An 11,446-nucleotide genomic window follows, 5' to 3' on the forward strand; every position below is an offset into this window, starting at 1 on the left:
GTTTAGTAAAACCAAACACAGCTCATGCAAATACAAATTCTGTGCACGTTTACTTTATATAACAAAAATTAAACTGTTTTACTAGTCATACCATAATAAAGAAATCTGTTTTCATCATTATTACTCTGACATTGAAACATTATTTATGGGTATAGTATACTCACATACAGGAGCAGAAATCCAGCCACATCACTTTCTACACCTGTCAAACAATTCCAACCTACAACACTATTCACTATGCCATAATATAAAACTGTTTAGGAACGTAATGCTACTTAATTTATTTTATAAGTTGATATTTTATGATTCTTTAGTTATTTGATAATAAGAGAGTTAAGAGCAGAAGTAATGTTTATAATTCATGGATGTTGAGACTATCGAACGTCGCATGCAATACACTAAACTAATGTCAAGAATAAAGATTTCTTGAAGCGGGCAGACAACAGCTAGAGATAAAAATTATTTTATTCATTTGTTATGATATTTTAAAGCTAGGTTAAACAGTGGTGGCACCAAGGAGGGTTTGGGGGCTTAAGTCCCCCAATGAGCCAATTCCCCCTCAGACCCCCCAATATTGTTACCTACATATATTCATAAAATATGTAAAACACAATCGTCGTTGTTCCTTAACAATTAACATCAAAGAGACATAGATCTGTAGAAGTCAACGTCTTCATTAAGAGGGAAGTATGTGTCATGCGTCCCATAGCAACGTACTGAATGCACTGAAACTCATGCGCTATATTGCCGCTCCCTGTGTAATGCCATTCTATCTTGAGCTTTGACGAAGATTAGACAACCACGTTGATTTCAAGTTACAACAGATTATCAGGGATTTTACTTGATAAACCAAAGGTTTCACAAGTATTTACCCATTAATTTAATTTATCTTTTATTGAAAAGTAAAACATAGCATGCATGTATAAGTGTATTGGGTATAGGTCAAAACTATGAAGCATTTAGCCGGTGTTGTGTCCTCTGTGAGGTCATTTTGCATTGTGTATCAGCCATCCAAATTGTACTGATGATTGTGGCATACACTTAAAATTGTGATTTACAATCAAAATAATGTTATACTTAGATTAGATAATAACCTTACATGTTAACTGACCAAATAATATTTCTAAACAATTCATGAATGAATTTTGAAATTGTCATTGGACTATTTAGAAGTGCCTAATTTAATGTAATGTAGTAGTTACATTATTGTAACAGGTGCTTGTCACACTTATGATAATAAGAACAATATCACAGTTTGACCTGTATGAATAATGTGAAGAAACCAGTCTTTCTGTGAAGGTCAACTGAAATTCAGACATTTTGTTTTGGTGCTACTATGGCCATTCAATATCCAGGCCGCGGGTTTGCTTTGTTGGAGTGAGCGATTCCCACCCCAAACACCTTAAGCGTATGATCACCGAGCCGCTGACCATGGTGTGCACTCTGCGTACAGCTAACAATCGGCTCAGCCCGATCTAGATCTAGATGCCAGCCGCACGCCACACCCCCTGCTCACTCCCATTAGCTGCCCACAGTTTTACAACATGCCCCATCAAAGCTGTGTTTGTGTTCCCTTATTAGCCTTGTAATTTCACATTATCACTACCCTCTAATTAAGTACTTGTGCTATATGGTAAAAGATAAACACTTTCTCTAACAGTATTTCACGGATATGTTCATGTACTATTAATATAATTTGGTTATTTCAATGCCACAGAGCAGTTGTTCGTAATGTTGAACTATGTTTAGTTGTTATTTGTTCCTTATTCATGAAATGACCCAATAATTTGTATGTCATATCTTTTTACTTAGATTTCAATGTTTAAAATGAATATCCTTTGTAACCCCTAATGCCAATATAAGTAGAAAAATTCCAATTCGTTTCAAATAAACTAACACAACTTGATGTAAGAAGTGGTACTAGCAGTCAGCTGGCTCAGGGGTAACTTTGATGATCACGCGCTCTGTATAAAAGGAAGTTATGTTTGTTTACATGGCTCTCGCTCTCTATGGTACTCAGCCTCACACTGAAACACACACTCAGTTTAGATTAATAAAAGGAAATCAAAATCAGCAACTCGTTTTCAAACAAGGACACCAACACACAAGACAAGAGTCAGACATCACCCACCAAAACATAAACATAAACCGGTCATACTTCACATAGGGTTGATATTCCAACACTACCTACTACCCAAGAAGAGGCATCGAGTAGATGGTCCTACAAACACGTGGTGTAAGTGAAGTGGACAGTGGTGATTATGATGGTGAGAATGCGGACATGACTAATGCGGGATCCCTGCCACAAGAGGGCACCACTCACCCAGGGTGAAAAACTATCACCAGGACCTGAGCCAGCTTCCAGATGGTGGTCCTACCTGTCCAGACTTGAAGAGATACCCAGCCACAGAATACAGTGGCCAGTCAAGGTCATTCAACAAGAATTGGCGTGATCAGCACTCGTAGTTGGAATACTCTGTGACCTAAGATGCTGCATTCTGCCTCGCATGTCGTCTTTTCAGTCACACACACTTCAGTGAAACTAAGAAGTCCTTCACCCATGAAGGCTTCTGGAACTGGAAAAAGGCGACCACATCACTGAAGTCCCATGATAATTCTACAGGACACAAGTTTGCCATGCAAGCTTGGGCAGAGTTTAAATTGCAGAAAACAAACGGTGCAAGGATTCAACATGCTCTCGATGCAAGCCTTGCTAAAACTGTGGAGGAAACCCGACATTACATAAGAGCCGTGATAGATGCACTGCTCTACACAGCCTGCGAGAATGAAGTCCAGAGATATAACAGGGAAGGTAGTCAGTCAGATAACAGGGGAAATTTCCTGGAACTTCTTGACATGATTTCAGATGAAATCGTGAAGAAGAAGCTGAGTGATCCTGGCAATGCCAAGTACACGCACCATGATATCCAAAACAAACTGCTTTGACATCATAGGTGGAATGATCAGGAAGGACATCAGCAAAGAGGTCATGGAAGCTGAGCATTTTGCTCTAATGGTTGATGAAACAAAGGATGTGAGCAAACAAGAACAGCTGTTCATTGTGGTAAGGTACCTCCACCAACAGATCCTTCACGAGGAGTTCCTGGACTTCACAGCTGCTGAGGGTCTGGATGCAGATTCATTGCTCAAGAAAATCTGGCTAAATGTGGTATTGACCATAATTCCTGCATTGGCCAGTGCTATGACGGAGCTGCAGTCATGTCAGGGCACATCAGTGGCGTACAGGAGAGAGGTGTCTCAGGCTGTGCATGTCCAATGCTATCCAAACAGGCTCAACCTTGTGCTAATTGATTGTGTGCACAACGTCCAGGCTGCAGCAGAGTTCTTTGTGACAATTCAGAAGTTGTGGAAATTCTTCTTTGCATTGGTTATGCATGAAGAATTTCTGAAGGTACAGAAGGAGCTTGAACCCCTGAACCAGCGCATAGAGTTGAAGCGACTTTCACACACAAGATGGGCCTGCCAACATGCTGCTTGTCTGGCTGTGAAAAGAAACCTCCCTGCCACTGTGGCAACCCTAAAGCATCTTGTGGAGGGGGACAATGTCCGCAGAGCCACTGAATCAAAGCGCCTGTGCATCCTCCTAGAACAGCAGTTCGTAACCACTCTAGTGGCCATAGAAAAACTACTGCTGATGACAAAACAACTATCAGACCACCTCCAGTCACCTGACCTGCAAAGGACCTAGTACAATCTGTCATCTCTGGTCTCTCATAAATGAGAACTGAAGCAGTATGGAAAGACTTGGAAGAGTCTGCTGAGGATATATGTAAGAAAATGGGAATACACACTGAAACAGTGCATCCAGGTGGACAGCGATCCGCCCCCAGACATCTGGACGAATTCATAATCGCATCTAGTACTGGCCAAAGAGATGAACCAACACCAGATGCCAGGAGACACACCTTCTATGCCGTCATAGACAGGATGCTCAATGAGTTGAAGAGAAGATTCTCCTCTGATGCCTTCAATGTTCTGATGGGTGCAACTGCATTTAACCCCAAACACTCCACGTTTCTGGATAAGCAAGCACACTTAGGAATGGCAGTAAATTATAGTGTGGCAGAGGATGACCTTGCAGTGAGGTCCACCAGGTTAACTGGCTAATTGCCAGGAAGAAAGACAAGGGGCAGGAAGTATTCACACCATTGGAGCTTGCAACCATGCTGGAGCCATACAAGAATGCCTTCACGGATCTCCACAAACTTGAATGCATCGCTATAACCCTGTCTGTCACTTCAGCTGCCTGTGAGAGATGTTTCTCATGTCTGAAGCTTCTCAAGACATACTTGCACAACAGCAGTGGCAACAACCGCACCAGCAACCTTGCTGATATATCCAAAGACAAGAGGCAGGAAGTATCCACGCTATTGTAGCTTGCAACCATGCTGGAGCCATACAAGGATGCCTTCAGGGCAAAACGACTCGATATTGATACTGTTATAGACACATTTGCTGCCAATCACCAGAACAGGCGCATTGTTTTGAAATAATATTGACTATAAACACAACATGATGAAGATAGTTAGCCTGATAGTGACCTTACTTTTCGTCAGAATGTATTAACTTCACATGGGATAATTCGTTTCTGCTATGTAAACTATGTCTTTATGTTCTATTTCTTTTGATTTGTTGCTTTGCTCTTAATGGTATATTAAATGTTCAATCTAAGCTAATCTTGATTTTCTTTATTATTATGTATTACCTTGGGTGGAATTTAGGTGAGCTTCCTCTTTCACATATAAGGTTTACATATAGATTAAAAAAGAAGTTATTTTTAAAGTATTCACGAAAGTAATTTCGATGGGCTTTACTTTTTTTATATAGTAGAGTTAATGAGTTTGTAGAACATGGAATTCAGGGGTATATCCTTGTACTACGTTTCATTCAACAGTAATCAATGTTAACTTCGATTTTTTTCTTGTTACTACTTTTCTTGATGTCGGTATGTATACATTTGTTTTTGTATCGTTTTTATCCCCTCGGTGTGGATTCCTGTACGTGGTGAGGAGACCTCCCAGGGAAGGTTCTATTCTTTCAGGTTACCTCCTCCGGAATCTAAACATCCACGTGTATGCCGTACTTGGCGACCCGTGAAGGGGAGGAGAGGATCCTGGTGGTTGAGGGGTCCAACCCTAACACACCACTTTGGCCTTGAATTCCTGTAGACAGGCGGCCTTTGGGTGGCCCCTCTTGGGTCAATCGGCTGGTCCACTTGGGCTAGAGTCAACCAAGTACCAGTGTTGGAAGTTCTCAATGGGTGTTGTGGACATTGTGTCTGATGCTGATGTTTGGGTATAGTGCTTACGAAACCCTGGCGTTGCTGCAGTGTCCTTGCTTGACGTTATAGTGTGTCCCCTCGTAGGGCTCCATGGTGGGTGGGGTCAGTGGATACCGAACTTTTCTTTATTCCTGTGGATCCTCCTCATAAAAATTTAAATAAAGTTGTGAAAAAACAGTCAATAGGTAAACGACCACGTCTTGAAGACTCTGATCAGCAATCTTCAACATCTGTACCACCAGTTGTACCTCATTTTCTCATCCTATATTCTCTTTCATAGAAACTTTTAGTGCAAATGTCACCATTTTTATTCAGAAGGGTGAGGAGGAACTTGCTGGCTCTCCAAAGTCAGTAAAGAAGATTTGATCTGGAGACATCCACATTCCAACACAGTGAACTCCTCTTGAATTCAAAGGCAATTGGGGATATACTTATTGAGGTTACACCTCATGCTACTTTGAATTCATCACGAGGAGCTATTGTTGAGAGGGATTTGAAGAACATCCCTGAGTCAGAGATTCTCGCTGGTTTCTCCACTCAAGGAGTTTCTGCAGTGAGGCACATCTCCACTTGCAGAGATGGAGTTACACTGCCGACAAATATCCTCGTTTTGACATTTACATCACCACGTGCACCTGCCACCATCAAGGCAGGTTATCTTAATTGCAAGGTACCGCTGTACATTCCAAACCCTCTCCGATGTTTCCAGTATCAGAGGTTCTGTCACTCAAACACGTAATGTCGTGGTTCCCTTACATTGTGTCAATTGCAATGGTTTTCACCCTTCCTACTTTCATTCTTGCCCTAAATGGTTGGAGGAAAAAAGAGGTGCAGCATTTAAAAACGACTCATAACATTACTTATTCTGAGGTTCGGAAATTGCTGTCCACCACTTCATCTCGGACATATGCTGCTGCACTTCGTTCCACAACTACAGTGGGAGTGCAGGCAGATTTCTCTGTATCTCCAAGAGAATTGTTCTCAAAACAAATGAAAAGCCTTTAGACCTCAATGGTTAAAAAAGTTGATGAATCAACTTTTACACCCATCTCTGTTCTTCCCACACATTCCAACAAACTCCAAGATCCACATCCTTTGGTTCCAGGTACAGGCATTTCTTTGGATACATCTCTTTCACCCCAAGATGCAAAACAGTCATTCGTTCGCGTCCTCAGTCACTGGAATCCCCTTCCAACAACAAAGACCTGCCCAATCGACCCAGGGCAGGATCCATGAAGGTCAATAGACCTCCCTCGAATAAGGACAGTAAAGAAAAAGGACGTGGTCGATCGAAACTCGACTATGGATCACTGGTCTATGGCTCTGCCAGACCCTCGGCTTTAGAGATGCTGGACCCCATTCATCATCAACGACTTCGGCTCTGCACTGGGACTTTCTGCACCTCCTCATTTCAATGTTGATATGTAGTCTCATGAACCTTCTTTGAACCTTCGCCGTCTGCAACTATCTTTACTATATTCTTCGAAACTTCGTTCTTACGAAAGCATCCCACCTGGGGTTGTGTTTTCATTCCCTGGTGAGCCATACTTTTTTCATAACAGACGGTCTGCCATTGCTCCTTTTGGCCTTCGCATCTAGACACAGTTGTATGAATTGGGACTGTCCTTGGATAACACTGCACTATCCACTGGTCAGCCCATACAATCCCCAAATGTGACCTTCTGTGTTCACTGCTGAACTGTACGCCATTTCTCTTACCCTGGATCACATAGAAGCTAAGCAGTATTCAAATTGCACTATTTATACTGACTCGCCTAGTTTTCTACTGGCTCTGGAATCACCTCTCGTTGGTTCACACCCTGTTCTCGCTGATATTCAAAACCGACTGGTCTATTTCTCATTAACATCTACTTCTATCCAGTTTTTATGGATACCAGGCCACGTTGGTATTCGCGGGAACGAGCTTGTAGACACGGCAGCTAAATGTATCTGCTCTGGCACTATCACCACAGTGCCTTTTCCATACATGGACTATCGTCCTGTATTCAAGGCACGGCTCTGTGCCAGCTGGCAGTCGACTTGGAGTGAGCAACGCGAAAACAAGCTTTTCCAAATATAGCCCTCATATTGGACTTTGGCCATCTTGCTTCCATAAGGATTGGAAAGAGAAGGTTGTTCTAACTACATTACTCATTGGTCACAGTTTTTTAACTTATCGTTTTAGTTTATCTGAACTGATGCACCAATGTGTAGTTTGTGTAACACTCAAATCACAGTAAGCCACATTTTACTTTCTTGCCATCGTTACGACTCCCAAAGACTGCAATATTTTATACATGTTCTGCCCCAAGGTTTGTCCACAACATTAGATAGTGTTATTGGTGATGGTGACACTGTCCACCTTGATAAAGTTTTTAGTTTTTAACGGCCATTTATCTTTTTAATGTCATTTAAGTGTTTTATATTTATTCATTAAACCTTTTTTTATTGTTCCCTTTTAAGAATCACAATCTCTCTAGTTCGATTTGAAATTATAAAATGGCCGTAACATTAAATCACTCGACACCAGGACTCGAAAGGCCAACTTCAGGTGACTAACGCTGCTGTTTGAACTATCCGTTAATCGTCCTGGCGAGTTGTTATTACAATTTTGCTGCTGTCTTTCAAAACTTTCATTGCTTTACTTTTTGATAACAGCCATAATGACACATAACTCGGAACCAGGACTGGAGAGGCCAACTTCAGGTGACTGACGCTGGTTCTTGTACTTACCTGTTAGTCTTCCTGGCAGGTTATGATAATTACCATTATGCTACAGAAAGTCCTTTACAACTTCTATTTCTGTAGTTTCTCTCTTAACATTGGTTTTATGCTGTTTATGTTTTAAGTGATGTTTTGTTTTACCTTCATCTCCTTTTATGAATTTTACTAAATTTACTTTAGTTTTACCTTTTTACCGGACGTTTGGCGCAGATAGCCTAGCTGCTTTGTGCCATAAAACCCTAAATCAACCAACCAACCGTTTTGATGTGTATTCCCTCTCTATGTGGGTAATTAAATGACAAAAAAGTCGCGGTCAAAGAAAAATTCGTTCGATAGTTATAAGCCTAACGTTTAATATGTTAAAGTAAGACTAACAGTAGAAAAGAAAATAATAATAATTTATTTTTTCAAAGAGAGGTGTGAAAATAGTTTTGAGGAACTGACAGACCTATTAGTGCAAGAACAGTTCATGATCACGTGATGAACTGGCATATCAGTTCTTAAAAAAAAAAAAAGAGAGAAAGCACCAAAAGACATATACCAGATGATGATGCTGGTAGAACAGTATATATGAGGATATATAAAGGAGTGCAAGTCCATTACTGGAAAACAACAGCAGAAACTTCAACACAAAACAGCTGGAGCTATTTACAAAGATAGTAATGATAATAAACAAGGAAAGAGTTACTGGGATTATGGATGCTGCTCATCAGATTCAATACAAGAGAAAATGATTGGTGAGCATATGGTTTATGGTTGGCTCAAATTAGCAACTAAATCAACAGTGCAATAGTGATGTGAACATGTGACAAATATCAAGAGATGCTAAAACACCATATTATGCCAATATGTGAAGACTATGATGGAGACAGGAAAGTGAAGGTCTATTATATGACGATCAGATAATATGCAAAGTACATCTGTGTGATGGGAGAGTGAGAAAGTTTCCCGTAACAAAAATAAAAATGGATACTCCACATTATCTAGGAGACCATGTTTACCAAGGAACCAATACACGAGTTAGTGATAGAAAACATATCAGGTAGTAGAAATTTGAAGAAACTAGGTAGAAAGAAGATTGATGAAGCATGTGTGGTCACCACTAGAGCTCAAGAAAAGAATTGCAAACAAGATGTCAAGCCCCTAATGAAGAAAGTGAAGGAAGCACCAAAGAAAGACCCTTCTTTGTAGAAACTTTAGTACATTGTCCAGGAGAAAGCCAAGCACAAAATAAAGGAAGAAGATACTTATAGAACAGAGGACCAGAAAGAAGTGCTACACCAGATCTATCAAAGTAGCTATACTGGGGAAGTTAAATAGATCATAATACCAACAGAATACTGGACTTAAGTGATGAAGCTAGCTCATGAATCATTCGTGGGAAGACACCTGGGAACAAAGAAAACAGCACACAGAATTACCAGTGACTTTCATTGGCCAGGAATCATCTGAAATGTGAGTATAGTCTGCAGATCGTGTGACATCTGTCAAAAGACAATAGCTAAACGAAAGGTAACCAAGGTACCATTAAGAAAGATGTCTCTCATAGAAAAGCTGTTCAGCAGAGCAGCTGTGGACTTTATTGGGCCGTTAGTGGCTTCTGTCTGACATGACAACCAATATATGCTGACAAGAGTCGACTATGTGACATGTTATACAGAAACAACAACAATGGTGAAGATGAAGACAGAGAAAGTACCAGAAGCCCAACTGGACATATTTCACAGAGTAAGTTTTCTGAGAGAAATCCTAAGCGACAGATAACCGTTATATATGTAATGATAAGAATATCTTATCCACTGTGATAAATGGTAATGATAAGAATATCTTATCCATTGTGATAAACGGTAATGATAAGAATATCTTATCCATTGCGATAAATGGTAATGATAAGAATATCTTATCCACTGTGATAAACGGTAATGATAAGAATATCTTATCCACTGTGATAAATGGTAATGATAAGAATATCTTATCCATTGTGATAAATGGTAATGATAAGAATATCCTATCCATTGTGATAAATGGTAATGATAAGAATATCTTATCCATTGTGATAAACGGTAATGATAACAATATATTATCCACTGTGATAAATGGTAATGATAAGAATATCTTATCCATTGTGATAAATGGTAATGATAAGAATATCTTATCCACTGTGATAAATGGTAATGATAAGAATATCTTATCCACTGTGATAAATGGTAATGATAAGAATATCTTATCCATTGTGATAAATGGTAATGATAAGAATATCTTATCCACTGTGATAAATGGTAATGATAAGAATATCTTATCCATTGTGATAAATGGTAATGATAAGAATATCTTATCCATTGTGATAAATGGTAATGATAAGAATATCTTATCCATTGTGATAAACGGTAATGATAACAATATATTATCCACTGTGATAAATGGTAATGATAAGAATATCTTATCCATTGTGATAAATGGTAATGATAAGAATATCTTATCCACTGTGATAAACGGTAATGATATGAATATCTTATCCATTGTGATAAATGGTAATGATAAGAATATCTTATCCATTGTGATAAATGGTAATGATAAGAATATCTTATCCATTGTGATAAACGGTAATGATAACAATATATTATCCACTGTGATAAATGGTAATGATAAGAATATCTTATCCATTGTGATAAACGGTAATGATAAGAATATCTTATCCACTGTGATAAATGGTAATGATAAGAATATCTTATCCACTGTGATAAACGGTAATGATAAGAATATCTTATCCATTGCGATAAATGGTAATGATAAGAATATCTTATCCACTGTGATAAACGGTAATGATAAGAATATCTTATCCACTGTGATAAACGGTAATGATATGAATATCTTATCCATTGTGATAAATGGTAATGATAAGAATATCTTATCCATTGTGATAAATGGTAATGATAAGAATATCTTATCCATTGTGATAAACGGTAATGATAAGAATATCTTATCCATTGTGATAAACGGTAATGAAAAGAATATATTATTCACTGTGATAAATGGTAATGATAAGAATATCTTATCCATTGTGATAAATGGTAATGATAAGAATATCTTATCCATTGTGATAAACGGTAATGATAAGAATATCTTATCCATTGTGATAAACGGTAACGATAAGAATATCTTATCCATTGTGATAAACGGTAACGATAAGAATATCTTGTCTCTTATACAGGTACTTTACAAATTATTGTTATTCCACAACCATAATCCCAATAACATGTGATGAAGTTCGATCATTAAATCAAATAAAAACGTAAATTCTAGTTATAATTAATTGTAGCTATAAAAAAAGATACTGGTATTTATGTGGATCATATGAATGAAAACAATTAGGAAAATTTGAAACTTGAAAAGAGATATTACTATTGAATAAAAGTATCG

Source organism: Tachypleus tridentatus, chromosome 8 (assembly GCF_004210375.1).
Source record: "Tachypleus tridentatus isolate NWPU-2018 chromosome 8, ASM421037v1, whole genome shotgun sequence".
Taxonomy (NCBI): Eukaryota; Metazoa; Arthropoda; class Merostomata; order Xiphosura; family Limulidae; genus Tachypleus; species Tachypleus tridentatus.